The sequence below is a fragment of the Macaca nemestrina genome, chromosome 13, assembly GCF_043159975.1.
Source record: "Macaca nemestrina isolate mMacNem1 chromosome 13, mMacNem.hap1, whole genome shotgun sequence".
Classification (NCBI taxonomy): domain Eukaryota; kingdom Metazoa; phylum Chordata; class Mammalia; order Primates; family Cercopithecidae; genus Macaca; species Macaca nemestrina.
In genome coordinates this window covers 10,846,559-10,864,280 of record NC_092137.1, presented here as the reverse complement: position 1 = coordinate 10,864,280, position 17,722 = coordinate 10,846,559, and the positions used below count along the sequence as shown (strand labels likewise).

The window sequence follows — 17,722 nt, the reverse complement described above, 5'->3', positions numbered from 1 at the left end:
CTGGGCAATATGGCAAGACCTCATCTCTACAAAAAATGCAAAAAATTAGCTGGTTGTGGTGGTGCATGCCTGTAGTCTCAGTTACTCAGGAGGCTGAGGTGGGAGAATCACTTGAGCCTGGGAGGTTAAAGTTGCAGCGAGCCGAGATCATGTCACCGCACTGCAGCCTGGGTGACAGAGCCAGACCCTGTCTCAAAAGAAAAGAAAAAGAAAAAGAAAATAAATTATGTTAAAATAAAAAGTTATCAACCAACAACAGGAAAATCCCTTTGGCAGGCTTCTATTAGTAGAAGTGAGAAGGGCAATCCTGTTCCCACCCCCAGCTCCCAGCCTGGCCCCACTCTGCCTAGAGGACAGTTCAGGAAGCCACAGGCTCCGAGGTCATCCTCCCCTGCTCACTCTGATCTCCATGTGGCTCAGCACACCCCCTCTTCTGTCTGTCTTCCAGTCCCTCCTCCACCCTCTGCCTTAGGTCTGTGCTCTCTGGCATTCATGTCCCTCATCCACAAAACCTCTGGCTCCCAACTTCTTTCAATTTCCCCACCTTGTGCACTCCCTTGAGGACACTGTTTTACTCAGAACCCCTCAGGGGTTGGCTCTTTCCTGTCCCCACACCTACCAGCACTGGGGCAATTCTCCTTGCTCCATCTTGCCACGTCAGACCCTTCTCCCGCACTCTGCCCTAACTCCCCTCATCCCCACCCCTAGCTTCCAATCTCTGCATAGACCAGCACTGGCCAATAGAACTCTCTGTGATGACTGGAATGTTTTATAACAGCACTGCCCAATACGGAAGTCACTGGCCACATGTGCACCTGAAGGAGACTGTAGAAACTAAGGAACAGTTTTATGTTTCATTTAATTTTCATTACTTGATTGAGGTACCAGTCTAAACTCTTAGATTTTGAGATGGGTAGATGAAGGGAGAGAGAGAGAGAGAAAAAAAAATAAACGATTTACTATTAATTCATTAATTAGCTAATTTTATTTATTTATTTATTTTAGAGACAGAGTCTGGCTATGTGGCCCAGGCTGGAGTGCAGTCGTGTGATCTCACTGCAACCTCCACATCCCAGGCTCGAGACATCCTCCCACCTTAGCCTCCCAAGTAGCTGGGACTATAGGCACATGCCACCACACCTGGCTTATTTTTGTATTTTTTGGTAGAGACAGGGTCTTGCCACATTGCCTAGGCTGGTCTCAAACTCCTGAGCTCAAGCAATCCTCCCACCTCGGCCTCCCAAAGTGTTAAGATTACAGGCTTGAGCCACCGTGCCTGGCCAATTAATTTATTTTTTGAGACAAGGTCTCCTTCTGTTGCCCAGGCTGCCGTGCAGTGGTGCAGTCACGGCCCACTGCAGCCTTGTACTCCTAGGCCCAAGTGGTCCTCCCATCTGAGGCCTCTGCTGAGTAGCTGGTGCCACAGGGGCATGCCACCATGCTCAGCCTTAATATTTGCATTAATTTAAACGTAAATTGACCACATGGCTGGTGCTACTGTATTGGGCAGTGAAGTATGGACATACCGCCCCCTACTCTTCTTTTTATGGTGATTTCCAGACAACCAAGTTCCTCCCTCTCATTCTAGTCTCCTTCTCCCCATTACTCTTCCCATCCTTACTTATGGGTGGTTCTTTTTCTTTTTGTTTGTTTGTTTGTGTGAGACAGGGCCTTGCTCTGTCACCCATGATGGAGTGCAGTGGCAGGATCATGGCTCACTGCTGCAGCCTCGACCTTCTGGGCTCAAGTGATCCTCCTCCCACCTCAGCTTCCTGAGTGGCTGGGACCACATACAGGTGCATATGACTACACCTGGCTAACCTACTTACATCTTCTTTTTTTCAATGGAGCAGGGTCTCCCTATGTTGCCTAGGCTGGTTTTGAATTTCTGGGGTCAAGCAATCCTTCTGCCTTGGCCTCCCAAAGTGCTGAGATTACAGGCATGAGCCACCGCACCTAGCCTATTTATAATTTTTATTTTAAGTTCAGGGGTACATGGCCGGGCATGATGGCTCACACCTATAATCCCAACACTTTGGGAAGCCAAGGCAGACAGATCGCTTGAGTTCATGAGTTCGAGACCAGCCTCTGGACAACATAGTGAGACCACATCTCAAACAATAAAATAAAATACTTTAAAAAAATTTTAATTTAAAAAAAAATCAAGTCAGCTCAAGCATGACCTGACCTTGAAACCATTCGTGATCCTCATTTGGGCTTCTGCCCCTGGCACCTCCCATCCCTCTATCACAGCTTTAGTGCCTGATCCCAAAGTCCTGCGTCCTCATCTGTCTGATCTCGCACTGGGAGCTACTAGAGGGCACCCCCAGCTCAGCTCTATGTTAATGCCCGGCACTAAAGTTAAAGTAGGTTGTCAGCAAATGTTTGTTTAATGCGTAAATTCTTATAATTATTTTGATAGACATTGTGATTTTTAGTTCTTTAGTAAGTATATTAAATGTTTAATTATTTGGAAAAAATATATTGCTCATTGCCATAAATAATATGTGCTTAATTTGCCAATAGCTGATAAACATCGTGGAAACTTGAAATTCAGAGAACACACACTGATTAATAACTTTAGAGGTCAGTAATGTCCGATTCTCAGAAGAATACTTGTCCTGTTGTTTTTTTTTTTGAAACAGAGTCTTGCTCTGTTATTCCGGCTGGAGTGCAGTGGCGCGATCTCAGCTCACTGCAACTTCCACCTCCCTGGTTCAAGCGATTCTCCTGCCTCAGCCTCCCTAGTAGCTGGGATTACAGGCGCCTGCCACCGCACCCAGCTAATTTTTGTATTTTTAGTAAAGACAGGGTTTCACCATGTTGGCCAGGCTGGTTTGGAACTCCTGAGCTCAAGAGATCCACCCACCTCAGCCTCCCAAAGTGCTGGGATTACAGGTGTGAGCCACCACGCCCGGCCCCCATCATTTTCTTAAAGAGGTTTTCAAGATCCCATTTAGAACTGCTGGTTTCACCTATGAACATTTATGCTAATGTGAGTGACCCCCTTTTCTCTCCCCCAGGATTTATTTGGCGGGAGTGGCACACTGATAGATGGACAGAATACAACATCAGGAATTAGCAACTTTTCTTTTCAGCGCGCATCATTTTTAAGGTGTATACACTTGGGAAATGGGCACTATAAGAATAGGGAATTTTGGATTCGAATGTTGTGAAGGGATAATGGTTCTCAAGCACACGAAAGCCATGGAGTAACAGCGCTGGTTTTCTCCAGGTCTCTTGTTTGCTGGAAGCCTGCTGAGTCTATTGGCAGAGTGAAGCCATTGCAATATGTGACAGCATACAAGGTAGGACTTTCGAGATGTCAGTAGAAACAGGGGTGCACTCACTTGGGGGAGTCAAAGGCATCTGTGGGTCTGGGTTGGGTGCAAGCCTGAGCCTCGTGTGCATTGTGGAAGTTACCCAAGAGTGTGGAGTTTGATGGGGGGGGCCCTCATGTTAAAGGAGGAGACCACCCCTCATATTGTCTTATGCCCAATTTCTGCCTCCAAAGAAAGAAGTAGTAAAAACTAAAAGGCAGAAATGAAATCCATAGGGAGAGAGCCCAGCGCCGCACCCTGGGCCTGGTAGTTAAAGACCGACCCCTGACCTAATTGGTTCTGTTATCTATAGATTACAGACATTGTATAGAAATGCACTGTGAAAATCCCCATCTTGTTTTGTTCCGATCTAATTACTGGTGCACACAGCCCCCAGTCACGTACCCGCTGCTTGCTCAATCAGTCACAACCCTCTCACACGCACCCCCTTAGAGTTGTGAGCCCTTAAAAGGGACCAGAATTGCCCACTTGGGGAGCTCGGCTCTTGAGACAGAAGTCTTGCCAATGCCCCTGGCTGAATAAACCCCTTCCTTCTTTATTTCAGTGTCTGAGGAGGTTTGTCTGCGGCTAGTCCTGCTACAATGTTGTAGACCATCCCTCCCGTCTGCTGCCTGGGCACCTCTGCTTCTTCCCAATCTGCCTGTGTCCTCCCTAGATCCTAAAAGCCCTGCAGCTCCCTGGAGCCATCTTCTGGAGTACAGAGACCCTGTGACATCATCCACCTGCCTCCACCCCTGCCATGGCCCTTCCCTGAGGACAGCGTGGGGAACTGAGGTCTCTGCCCTCCAGGCTGCTGCTGCCAGACCCCGATACCTCCACACTTGTGTAGAAGCCTCTGCTCCCCAGGCCTCCTGCCATCCTGCTGAGCACCCTCTGCCCCTCCTAGGAAGGGACCAGAGAAACTCGTGTGTGTCTGCCATGATGGCTTCGTGGGAGACAGTCAGATCCACTAGGGAAGCATCTGCGTCTGCCTGGCTCACCATGCGGTAAAGTTAATAAACAGTAAGTATTTCCCTGAATGAAGAAATGAATGATGAATGCCCACTGCCCACTCCCCCTCGCGCAGTGAGTACTCAGGCATCTAGCTGTAGAGCGGTATTTTGCTCCAGCCCAGGAAGGGTGGCTTCAGTGCCCCACGCAGGACACCGAATGGCCGCCTCTGTGCACCTTCACTTCCTCCACTCCAAGGCCTTCCCTTTTCTCTCCCTTCAGGTGCCCACTCCTGTGCCACACCCTGTACCTTGTCATCACCTGAAACTGCTCCGCCCCTGAAATCTTGAATACCAGGACCCCACTCTCTGACCCCACCTCCATCCCCCATGCCTGCCTCCCACCACACCTTCTCCTTAACTCACACACCGCCTCTGCTCCCTCCCACCCCATCACTTCTTCCTGGTCCTGCTTCTCTTCCAGCCGAGCCTGAACCCCGGGCTGCTTGAACCTCCCCCTCATCAGCATCTTTCCTTCTCTGTACCTCGCCTTGTTTCAGCAGAACCCCAGCCTAGCTCAGCCTTTTTTTTTTTTTTTTGAGACAGGGTCTCCCTTTGTCACCCAGGCTGGAGCACAGGACTCAAGGGACACAGGACCCAGGCTGGACACAGGACCCAGGCTGGAGCACAGGACCTCAGCCTTCTGAGTACCTGGGGTTACAGGCACTATGCCTGCCTAATTTTTTTATTTTTTGTAGAGATGAGGTCTCACTATGTTGCCTAAGCTGATCTTGAACTCCTGGCCTCAAATGACACTTTCACCTCAGCGTCCTAAAGTGCCGGGATTACTGGCGTGAGCCACTGTGCCTGGCTACATTTTTTGTTATATCACAGTCTCACCCTCTCCCAGGGTTGCCTCTTTCTTCTTAGCTCAAGGGATGTAGCACCTGGGGTTCAAGGTCATGACCACCTCCTGTTTGGACACAGAATCCTCCCCAGCTCCCCATCGGCTATTTCCTCATTTTCTTTTATCTTCAGACTCATTAGATTGACCCCTTCCCTCAGCTGGCAAGCATGCACCATTGCCTTCTGTCCTAACGCCATCCTCCAGGGTCCCTGATGCCCATCAGCCGTTATCTAATCTCTGTCCTTCCCTGAGCATCTCAGCTCCTCGGAAGGGAGGCCTCATCACAGTCATCAGCATCTGCCTGCACGCACATGCACTCCTCCCACGGCGGAGGACCTACCCGCACGTGCACCAGGCTCATGGCTCGGGAGAACCAGGAAAACTCAACAGACAAGGCCACCGACCTCCTGAAGCCTACATTCCAATGCAGAAGGCAGGAAATCGGCAGGCAGATAGGTAACTAAAAATGAGAAGTGCACATATTCTTTTAAAGTCCTATGAAGAGACAAAAAGAGGCAATGAGACTGAGCAGGCTGGACATGGGATCTCACACCTGTAATCCCAGCACTTTGGGAGGCCAAAGTGGGGAAGGGTGGGACATCATCTGAGACCAGCATGGGCAACATAGTGAGTCTCCATCTCAAAAAAAAAAAAAAAGAGAGAGAGAGAGACTGAGAGAAACTGAGAAAATGTACTTCAGTGAGTGTTCTTTCTGAAGCAACAACAGTGCCTGAAAGTTTATTTATTTATTTATTCATTTGTTTATTTCTGAGACAGAGTTTTACTCTTGTTGCCCAGGCTGGAGCACAGGGGCGTGATTTTGGCTCACTGCAACTTCCCCTTCTCAGGTTCAAGCGATTTTCTTGCCTCAGCCTCTCACGGAACTGAGATTACAGGTGCTCATCACCCCACCCAGCTAATTTTTGTATTTTTAGTAGAGATGGGGTTTCACCATGTTGGTCAGGCTGGTCTCAAACTCCTGACCTCAGGTGATCCACCCACCTCGGCCTCCCAAAGTGCTAGGATTACAGGCATGAGCCACCGCACCCAGTCTAGTGCCTGAAAGTTTAGAATGATCCAGATATGTGAGGAGTGGAGGGAAGAGCATGAGGGGCCCTGGGAAGAGAAAATGCGGTGCCCAGGGCTAAGAAACCGCATGGCTTAGGGAAAGCAAGTGCAGGTGGGCGCCACGCCCTCCTCAGCCCTCCACAGCCTGGTTTCTTCCCCTGCCACCGCCTTGGAAGCCACACTCTTCTCCTTTGTGAACCCAGTGAGCGGGTTCTGCCATATTGGTTAGTCCTCCCTGCTCCATTTCTCCTTCTTTGATCTTCTCTTCTGGAGCCACCCCCTCTTGTGACTTCCATGACTCGGAATGCCCCCCACCCTCCCTGCATCCGTGCCCACTCCCTGCATCTGTGCCCACTCCCTACATCCGTGCCCACTCCCTGCATCCGTGCCCACTCACTGCCTGGCTCCTTTCCGATGCTGTTTCCCTGACCGTCCTTCAGGTCTGCTTGACCTGAGTCTCCATTCTCACCCACTGCTCCCTCACTCCACACCAGAGGGTCAGAACGTTTTCCGGGGTCATAGACTCCTTTGATTCTCTGCTGGTCACTCTTCCCAGAAAAAAATAAGTGCACATAATACATATATATGATTTTTTTCCTACAGCATCATGAAGGGGTTTGAGGGTTCCACTAAGTGTTGTGAACTCCAAATTAAGAAGCTTCATTTCTTCATTGTCCCAGAAAGATTCCATCTATTTTCACAGTACTATCTATGTATAGCTTTTTTAAGTTGAAAACTGCACTGTAATCCTAGCAGTTTGGTAGGCCAAGGCGGGCAGATCACTTGAGGTCAGGAGTTTGAGACCAGGCTGGGCAACATGGCAAAACCCCGTGTCTACTGAAAATACAAAAATTAACCGGGCGTGGTGGCAGGCACCTGTAATCCCAGCTACTCGGGAGGCTGAGGCAGGAGAATCGCTTGAACCAGGAAGGCGGAAGTTGCAGTGAGCTGAGATCGCACCACTGCACTCCAGCCTGGGTGACAGAGTATGACTCTGACTCAAAACAAAACAAAACAAAACAAAACAAAACAAAAAAACCCTGAAGATTCAGTTGGGTAGGGATGAATAGGCAGACACAGAGGATCTGTATGATACTGTAGTGGTGGATACATGTCATTGTACGTTTGTCAAAGCCACAGAATATACAATACCAAGAGTGAAACCTGATGTGAACCGTGGGCTTCGGGTGATAATGACTTGTCAATGTAAGTTCCTCAACTATAGCAAATGTGCCACTCTGGTGGATGGTGTTGACAGTGGGGGAGGCTGTGCATGTGTAGGGGTAGTGGGTATATGGGACATCTTCTGAGCACCTTCTGCTCAATTTTGCTCTGAAGAACAAAGTTCTAAAACTGCTCTAAAAAATAAAGTCTGGCCAGGCACAGTGGCTCATGTCTGTAATCCCAGCACTTTGGGAGGCCGAGGTGGGCGGATCACCTGAGATCAGGAGTTCGAGACCAGCCTGGCCAACATGGCGAAACCCTGTCTCTACTAAAATTACAAAAATTAGCCGGGCGCGGTGGCAGGCACCTGTAATCCCAGCTACTCAGGAGGCTGAGGCAGGAGAATCACTGGAACCTGGGAAGTGGAGGCTGTAGTGAGCTGAGATCGCGCCATTGCACTCCAGCCTGGGCATCAAGAGCAAGACTTTGTCTAAAAAAAAAAAATTTTTTTAAGTCTGTTATTTTAAAAATGAACCATATACAGGAAAGATAACAAATTACATGTGAGAAGCTTGACAGATCATAAGTGGGAATTCCCGTGAAGCCACCACCCAGGTCAAAAACGAGCCCTAAGTGTGACCAGAAGCCCCCTCTTGCCCTCTGCCAGTCACTGTCTTTGCCCACCCCCCAAGGAAGCTACCAGGCTGACCTGCACGCCAGTGACCAGTTCTGCCTGTCATAAGTAGAATCATCTGCCATTGGCTCTTCAGGACACCTGGCTTCGTCAGTCCGTTATGCTTGTGAGATTCTACTTTCTTGGCTGTAGCAATGGTTTGCTCTTGTCCATTGCTGTGCAGCATTCATTGTCTGATGTCCCATAGTGTGTTTTGGTGGACTTCTGTTTCAAGTTCTAGGCTATAATGAATAATGCAATTGTGAGCATTCTCGTATATGTCTTTTGAGCATTCTTGTACATGTCTTTTGGTGAACATATTGTACATATTTATTTTCTTTTTCTTCTTTTTTTGAGGCACAGTTTTGCTCTTGTTGCCCAGGCTGGAGAGCAATGGCATGATCTCAGCTCACTGCAACATCTGCCTCCTGGGTTCAAGCGATTCTCCTGCCTCAGCCTCCGGAGTAGCTGGGATTACAGGCATGCACCACCATGACCAGCTAATTTTTGTATTTTTAGTAGAGATGGGTTTTCAACATGTTGTTCAGGCTGGTCTCAAACTCCTGACCTCAGGTGATCTGCCCGCCTCAGCCCCCCAAAGTGCTGGGATTACAGGCATGAACCACAATGCCCAGCCACACATTTCTTTATTTTTAATTTAAAAAAAATTTTAGAGACAGGTGGAGTATGGTGGCTATTCATAGGTGCCATCATAGCACACTACAGCCTCAAACTCCTGACCTCAAGTGATCTTCCTGCCTCAGCTTCCCATGTAAGCTGGGACTACAGGCACATGCTACTGTGCTGGACTGTACATATTTCTTTTTCTTTTTTCTTTTCTTTTTTTCTTTTTTTTTTTTTTGAGACAGAGTCTCACTCTGTCGCCCAGGCTGGAGTGCAGTGGCGCGATCTCAGCTCACTGCAACCTCTGCCACATAGGTTCAAGTGATTCTCCTGCTTCAGCCTACCGAGTAGCTGGGATTACAGGCACCTGCCACCGCGCCCAGCTAATTTTTGTATTTTCAGTAGAGACAGGGTCTCACCATGTTGGCCAGGCTGGTCTTGAACTCCTGACCTTGTGATCCACCCACCTCAGCCTCCCAAAGTGCTGGGATTACAGGTGTTAGCCACCACGCTGGGCCAATTGTACATATTTCTGTTGAGTGTGTATTTAGGAGTGGAATTGCTGGGTCATAGGAGATACATATGTTCAACGTACGTAGACAATTCTAAATAGCTTTCCAAAGTGATTGTACTCATTCACACACCTACCAGCAATGTGTGAGTACATCTCCAACCTTTACTGTATTGTCAGAATTTTTAACTTTCACCATTCAGGTATGTGTGTAATGACAGCTGGTTGTGGTTTTTATTTGTATTTCCCCAATGACTAATCATGTAGAGGACATTTTTATGTGCTACTTGTTATTAATACACTAATATTAATAACATATTTTTATTGGATTTTTATTGGATTGCTTTTATATTATTGAGTTGTAGGAATTCTTTATATATATCCTGGATACTAGTCCTTTGTCAGACACATACTTTGTGAATATTTTCTCCTGTGTATAGCTTGCCTATTTTATTTTCTTTCTTTCTTCTTTTTTGTTAGGGACAGTCTCACTCTGTCACCCAGGCTGCAGTGCAGTGGCACCATCATAGCTCATTGAGGCCTGAAACTCCTGGGCTCTAGCAATCCTTCTGCCTCAGCCTTCTGAGTAGCATGGACCACAAGCACAAGTCACCATGCCCGGCTCCTATTCTTTTTTTTTTTTTTTTTTTTGAGACAAAGTTTCACTCTTGTTGCCCAGGCTGGAGTGCAATGGCACGATCTCAGCTCGCCGCAACCTCTGCCTCAAGGGTTCAAGCAATTCTCCTGCCTCAGCATCCTGAATAGCTGAGATTACAGGCATGCACCACCATGCCCGGCTAATTTTGTATTTTTAGTACAAGCAGGGTTTTTCCATGTTAGGCTAGTTTAGGCTAGTCTAACCAACCTCAGGGGATCCTCTGGCCTCGGCCTCCCAAGGTGTTGGGATTACAGGCATGAGCCACTGTGCCTGGCCCTATTTTCTTTTCTTCTTTTTTGAGACAGAGTCTCACACTGTCGTCCAGGCTGGAATGCAGTGGCACGATCTCTGCTCATTGCAGCCTCCGCCTCCTGGGTTCAAGCAATTCTTCTGCCTCAGCCTCCCGAGTAGCTGGGACTACTGGCACGTGCCACCGTGCCCAGCTAATTTTTGTATTTTTAGTAGAGACGGGGTTTCACCATATTGGTCCGACTGGTCTCAAACTCCTGACCTCGTGATCCACCTGCCTCTGCCTCCCAAAGTGCTGGGATCACAGGTGTGAGCCACTGCTCCCGGCCTCAGCTCCTACTTTCTTAATTATGTCTTTTGATGATCAGAAGTTTTTAATTTTGATGACATCCAATTTAACAACTCTTACAATTGTTGCTTTCTGTGACCTAAGACACCTTTGCCTATCCCTCGTGTCACACAGATATCCTCCTAGGTTTTCCTCTAAAAGCCTTTACGGGCCAGGCATGGTGGATTACGCCTGTAATCCCAGCACTTTGGGAGGCCAAGGTGGGGGGATCACGAGGTCAGGAGTTCAAGACTAGCCTGGCCAAGATGGTGAAACCCCGTCTCTACTAAAACTACAAAAATTAGCTGGGCACGGTGGCGGGCACCTGTAATCCCAGCTACTTGGGAGGCTGAGGCAGGAGAATTGCTTGAACTTGGGTGACAGAGATTGCAGTGAGCTGAGATCATGCCACTGCACTCCAGCCTGGGTAACAGAGTAAGAGTCCATCTCAAAAAACAAAACAAAACAAAAACTTCACGGTTTTAACTTTGATATTTAGGTCTATGGTCTTTTTTTTTTTTTCCTGAGACAGAGTCTTGTTCTATCACCCAGGCTGGAGTGCAGTGGCACAGTCTCAGCTCACTGCAACCTCCTCCTCCTAGGTTCAAGCAATATCAGTGCCTTAGCCTCCTAAGTAGCTGGGATTACAGGCATATGCCACCATGCCTGGCTAATTTTTGTATTTTTAGTAGAGATAGGTTTTGCCATGTTGGCCAGGCTGTTCTTGAACTCCTGGCCTCAAGAGATCCGCCCATGTAGGCCTCCTAAAGTGCTGGGATTACAGGTGTGAGTCACCATGCCTGGCCTATGGTCCATTTTGAATTAATATTTTTTGTATGATAGAAGTAGGACTCAAGGTACACTTTTGGCCATACAGATACACAGTATCCCAGTACCATTTGTTGAAAAGAATTTTCCTTCCCCATTGGATTGCTTTGGTGCTTTTGTTGAAAATAGGGTAACTACACAAATTGGAATAGATTTCTGAGCTCTTTATTATTTTTATGATCTGTTTGGAGATTCTCAAACTAAAAGTACATAATTCATTACTGTTGCTTTGTAGTATGTCTTGAAATCAGGCAGTGTAAGTCCTCTGACTTTGTTCTTTTTTTATTGTTTTTTGTTTTTTTGTTTTGAGATGGAGTCTCACTCTGTTGCCCAAGCTGGAGTATAGTGGTGCGATCTGGGCTCACTACAACCTCTGCCTCCTGGGTTCAAGCAATTCTCCTGCCTCAGCCTCCCGAGTAGCTGGGATTACAGGCATGTGCCACCACATCTGGCTACTTTTTGTATTTTTAGTGGAGACGGGGGTTTCTCCATGTTGGCCAGGCTGGTCTCAAACCCCTAATCTCAGGTGATCCACCCGCCTCAGCCTCCCAAAGTGCTGGGATTACAGGCATGAGCCACCATGCCTGGCCTAACTTTGTTCTTTTATGAAGTGTTTTGAGAAAAAAACACTTTGCATTTCTATACACATTTTAGAATCAGCTTGTCAACTTCTATCAAAAAAACGATTACTGAGACTCTGGTCGAGATTGTGTTGAAAGTATAGAGAACTGGAATCTTAAAAATAAGTCTCATCCTGAATTGTTTACTTATCTCCCCTATTCAACTGTGCACCAAAACTTGCTCTTACTGATGTATATTCTATCTTAGGTAGAGTACCATTATCTACTATCCTGCCTGACCTTGCAACTGGGAGGCACTTTTAACTTCGCCCTCTTCCTTAGCCCTGACAACAATCTTTAAGGCTGGCTGACTTTGCCCCCTAAATCTTACTGGATTCATTCGTGACTCTTTGTCCCTACGACTACTGTGCTAATGTAGGCCTTACTTGTTACTCATGGGGGTAAATGCAATCACGGCATAACTAGTTTTTCTGCTCTAGGCCGGACCCTGCAAATCTAGTTTGCACTCAGCCTCAGAGAGACTGCTCTTGCAAATCTGACCGTGCCACTCTGGTTCAAAGCCCATGGGCTCTAAGATGAAGTCCTGATGGCTTTGACCTGAGATGTGGTGTGCTCATGATCTGACCCTTCCCCACCCTTCAGTTGTACTTCCTGATATTCCCTGTACTCTGTTTTTCTGAAAGTCTCCTGTACCCCACAAATGAGTAGGGGGCCCTTCTTAGTGTGCCTATAATGCTGTGTGCACAGGACCCGCTACATAATTTCAAGAACCTAGTGCCAAATTAAAACATGGGGTCCCTTGTTCAAAAATGGTTAAGAATTTCAAGAGTTGACAGTAGAATGTTAAACCAAGTGTGGGGCCCTTCTGAGCAGGGGGACCTTGTATGACCATGCTGGGCCTTGGCACATCTCATACTTGTTAATGTCTCTGTTTCTGTGATATAAACAGGCAGCCCTAGAGCTCTAGAGATCTCAGGCAAATCATCCATGAAGTAAGTTGCTTTCTTCCAAAATCAATGGCTTTGGCTTTTGTTATAATCTGATTAACGTAAATGCTCTTACAAGGTCAAACGTTCATAGTGTTACAGTCCAGTTACTCAGTTCTGAAAACTGCAGTTAACCAATGACAGTGTGTGAGAAGCCCTAAGATCAGGCATCGTGAGTCGTGATTGAACGGACTGCAGTGTCACAATGTCAGTCAGCAGTTTCATCACAAAGGTAGAGGTTGTGATAAGCTTTCAGGCCCAGAAGTCACTTTGTGGTCAATTTGTATTCTATGTAGCGTAATTAGCCTGTGCTTATTCTCAGTAAGTATCTGACAATGTTCTTATTCAAAGGATTCTATAAATTAAATGTCCCTCCCCAGAATAGATTGGAAATGCACATTTATTTGTACTTGGTATTACTCATACAACACTTAGGTGTGTGATTGAAGGAGGAAATGTACAATGAGGCGGCATCCCCTGATTTTGGTAGGGTATGGGCGTTGACTATGGCATGGTTTGGGACCCAGGCTCTAGCAAGGGTCTTCATGGTCAAGTCTAAGGGTCTTTGGTCTGTCCTACTGCCAAGCCACCTGACTTCATTCATCAGTCCCTAGAATTCCTTGTCAGTGCAGACAAACATCTCAGCCAGACTTTTATTTGTATTTCTACTTATTATTTTTTTGAGAAGGAGTCTTGCTCTATCGCCCAGGCTGGAGTGCAGTGGCACAATCTCTGCTCATTGTATCCTCCGCCTCCCGGGTTCACGCAATTCTCCTGCTTCAGCCTCCCAAGTAGCTGGAACTACAGGCATGTGCCACCATGCCTGGCTAACTTTGTATTTTTAGTAGAGACAGAGTTTGACCACGTTGGTCAGGCTGGTCTCGAACTCCTGACCTCAAGTGGCGACACCACTCCAGCCTGCGCAACACAGCAAGACCCTGTCTCAAAAAAATAAAACATAAAAAATAAAAGTTTTTTAAAAATACAAGAAATGAACAAAATTAGCCAGGCATGGTGGTGTGCGCCTGTAGTCCCAGCTACTCGGGAGGCTTCAGTGGGAGGATCTCTTGATCCCAGGAGGTCAAGGCTTCAGTGAGCTGAGATCACACCATTGCACTCCAACCTGGTTGACAGAGTGAGACTCTGTCTCACAAAAACAAACAAATAAACAAACAAATATATATGTTCTTAAGACTTTTTAATTTCAAAAAAGAGAAAATGAGTTGTAAATATCCTACAAATATCCTAGAGTTCCCATTTACCCCCCACCCAGCACTCTGGTTGTTAACATCATACATAACCATGGTATATATATCAAAATATGAAACGAATACTGACACAATGCTGTCAACTAAACTGCAGATTGTATTCAGATATTACCAGCTTTTCCACTAATATCCTCCCTCCATTCCAGCATTGAGTCCAGGACACTACATTGACTAAAGACATAATTCTTTTAAATGTTACTTAAAGATGTACAAATACAAACCTAGTTACAAAATGTATTATGCTTTTAACTCTTTTATTATTATAAACCAAACCAAAACAAATTTTTATATATATATATATATATATATTTTTTTTTTTTTTTTTTTTTTTTTGAGACAGAGTCTCGCTCTGTCACCCATACTGGAGTGCAATGGTGTGATTTTGGCTCACTGCAACCTCCATCTCTCAGGTTCAAGTGATTCTCCTGCCACAGCCTCCCGAGTAGCTGGGATTACAGGCGTGTGCCACCACGCCCAGCTAATTTTTTTTTTTTTTTTTTTTTTAAGTAGAGACAGAGTTTCACCCTGTTAGCCAGGATGGTCTCCATCTCCCGACCTCGTGATCCGCCCACCTCGGCCACCCAAAGTGCTGGGATTACAGGTGTGAGCCACCACACCCGGCCCTTTATAAGTTATTTTCAAGCAAAACTTTAAAACTTCAACCTAGTATAATTCAAATTAATTTAGTGCGATGATTGATACTGTTTTGATGGAAATCTGCTCTTTGCTAAATGAATGGAGAGCTCAGGTATGGCAAGAGTTCTCTTGCTTCTATGCCTGCACTATCACGTTCCCTGGAATGACTTAATTCTTCCCACCCCTGATTTCGATTTGGTCAATTGCAAAACCCTTTTTCCCACAGTGAGCCATGACATCATTGACTTTCACTTGGCTCAAACTTGCCCATATCATATTACCTCCTACCAGACCCATCTCCTTTGTTTTTGAGATGTAGTCTCACTCTGTCACCCAGGCTGGATTGCGGTGGTGCAATCTCAACTCACTGCAATCTCTGCCTCCTGGATTCAAGCGATTCTCCCACCTCAGCGTCCCGAGTAGCTGGCACTACAGCCGCGTACCACCATGCCTGGCTAATTTTTCTATTTTTAGTAGAAACAGGTTTCACCGTGTTAGCAAGGCTGGTCTCGAACTCCTGGCCTCAAGTGATCTGCTTGCCTCGACCTCCCAAAGTGCTTGGATTACAGGCATGAGCCACCATGCCCCGCCCAGACCCTCTCCTAATCACTGAGTCAAGACAATAAAAGTAGTGGGGCTAGGCGCAGTGGTTCATGCTTGTAATCCCAGCACTTTGGGAGGCTGAGGCGGGCAGATCACAAGGTCAGGAGATCAAGACAATCCCAGCTAACACGGTGAAACCCTGTCTCTACTAAAAATACAAAAAATTAGCCAGAGGCTGGGTGCAGTGGCTCACGTCTGTAATTCCAGCACTTTAGGAGGCAAAGGAGGACAGATCATGAAGTCAGGAGTTTGAGACCAGCCTGGCCAATATGGTGAAACCCTGTCTCTACTAAAAATAACAAAAATTAGCCGGACATGGTGGCGCATGCCTGTAGTCGCAGCTACTCGAGAGGCTGAGGCAGAAGAATCGCTTGAACCAGGGAGGCGGAAGTTGCAGTGAACTGAGATCGTGCCACTGCACTCCAGCCTGGGCGACAAGAGCAAGACTCTGTCTTAAAATAAAAAGAAAAAATAGTAGTGGCACATGGCACCAGTGAACTGTAAATTTTAATGCAAACTTGGCACTGAAATCAAGCAGCAGTGCTTCTTAGAAGATGGCCAACCAGAGAATTGGGTGTGCTTCTATAAAAAGATTATCACTGAAGCATTAATAGAAGAAAAACCCCTAAAGGTTATTTCTCTTTTATTTTATTTCATTCGAGACAGAGTCTCGCTATGTCACCCAGGCTGGAGTGCAGTGGCACGAACTTGAGATCTTGGCTCACTGCAACCTCCACCTCCCAGCCTCAAGCGATTCTCCCGCCTCAGCCTCCCGAGTAGCTGGGATTACAGGCATGTGCCACCATACCCAGCTAATTTTTGTATTTTTAGTAGAGATGGGTTTTCACCATGCAGCCAAGCTGGTTTCCAACTCCTGGCCTCAAGTGATCCTCCCACCTCGGCCTTTCAAAGTGCTGGGATTACAGGCATGAGCCACTACACCCAGCCAGTTATCTTTTCTTTTTTTTTTTTTTTTGAGACGGAGTCTTGCTCTGTCATCCAGGCTGGAGTGCAATGGCGTGATCTTGGCTCACTGCAACCTCCACTTCCTGGGTTCAAGCGATTCTCCTGTCTCAGCCTCCTGAGTAGCTGGGACTACAGGCGCCTGCCACCACGCCCGGCTATTTTTTGTATTTTTAATAGAGACGGGGTTTCACCATATTGGTCAGGCTGGTCTTGGAACTCCTGACCTCAGGTGATCCACCTGCTTCGGCCTCCCAAACTGCTGGAATTACAGGCGTGAGCCACCATGCCCGGCCTTTTTTTTGGTGAGACGAATTCTTGTTCTGTTGCTCAGGCTAGAGTGCAGTGGTGGGATCTTAGCTCACTGAAACCTCTGCCTCCCAGGTTCAAGTGATTCTCCCGTCTCAGCCTCCCTAGTAGCTGGGACTACAGGCCCACGCCACCACACCCAGCTAATTTTTTGTATTTTAGTAGAGATGGGGTTTCACCATGTTGCTCAGGTTGGTCTCAAACTCCTGAGCTCAGGTAATCCACCCGCCTCGGCCTCCCAAAGTGCTAGGATTACAAGTGTGAGCCACTGCGCCTGGCGCCAGTTATCTTAAGAACACAAGTGTAGGCTGGGCACGGTGGCTCACGCCTGTAATCCCAGCACTTTGGGAGGCTGAGACAGGCGGATCACCTGAGGTCGGGAGTTTGAGACCAGCCTGACCAACATGGAGAAACCCCGTCTCTATTAAAAATACAAAATTAGCCGGGCATGGTGGTGCATGCCTGTAATCCCAGCTACTTGGGAGGCTAAGGCAGGAGAATCACTTGAACCCGAGAGGCGGAGGCTGCGGTGAGCCCAGATTGAGCCACTTCACTCCAGCCTGGGCAACAAGAGTGAAACTCCGTCTCAAAAAAAAAAAAAAAAAAAAAAAAGAATACAAGAGTAGGCCAGGTGCGGTAGCTCACGCCTGTGATCCCAGCACTTTGGGAGGCCAAGGGAGGCAGATCACAAGGTCAGGAGTTCAAGAGATGGGTGAAACCCCATCTCTACTAAAAATACAAAAATTAGCTGGGTGGCGGTGCATGCCTATAATCCCAGCTACTCAAGAGGCTGAGGCAGGAGAATTGCTTCAACCCGGGAGGCAGAGGTTGCAGTGAGCCAAGATGGCACCATTGCACTCTAGCTCTGGGCAACAGAGCGAGACTGTTTCCAAAAAAAAAAAAAAAAAAAAAGCTGGGTGTGGTGGCTCATGCCTGTAATCCCAGCACTTTGGGAGGCCACAGCAGGTGGATCATGAGGTCAGGAGTTCAAGACCAGCCTGGCCAAGATGGTGAAACCCCATCTCTACTAAAAATATAAAAATAAGCTGAGCATGGTAGTGGGTGCCTGTAATCCCAGCTACTCAGGAGGCTGAGG

General features: G+C 47.1%; 1 long non-coding RNA gene across 1 annotated transcript in view; it reads left to right on the top strand.

Annotated features, from left to right (window-relative positions):
- The window catches only part of LOC105486490 (uncharacterized), a 32,228-nt gene that overhangs the window by 8,233 nt on the left and 6,273 nt on the right, over positions 1-17,722 (top strand). The window contains exons 2-3 of the long non-coding RNA XR_011611453.1: positions 3,236-3,308; positions 3,886-4,343. This is a non-coding gene — a long non-coding RNA (uncharacterized lncRNA). The remainder of the gene's footprint in view (positions 1-3,235; positions 3,309-3,885; positions 4,344-17,722) is intronic.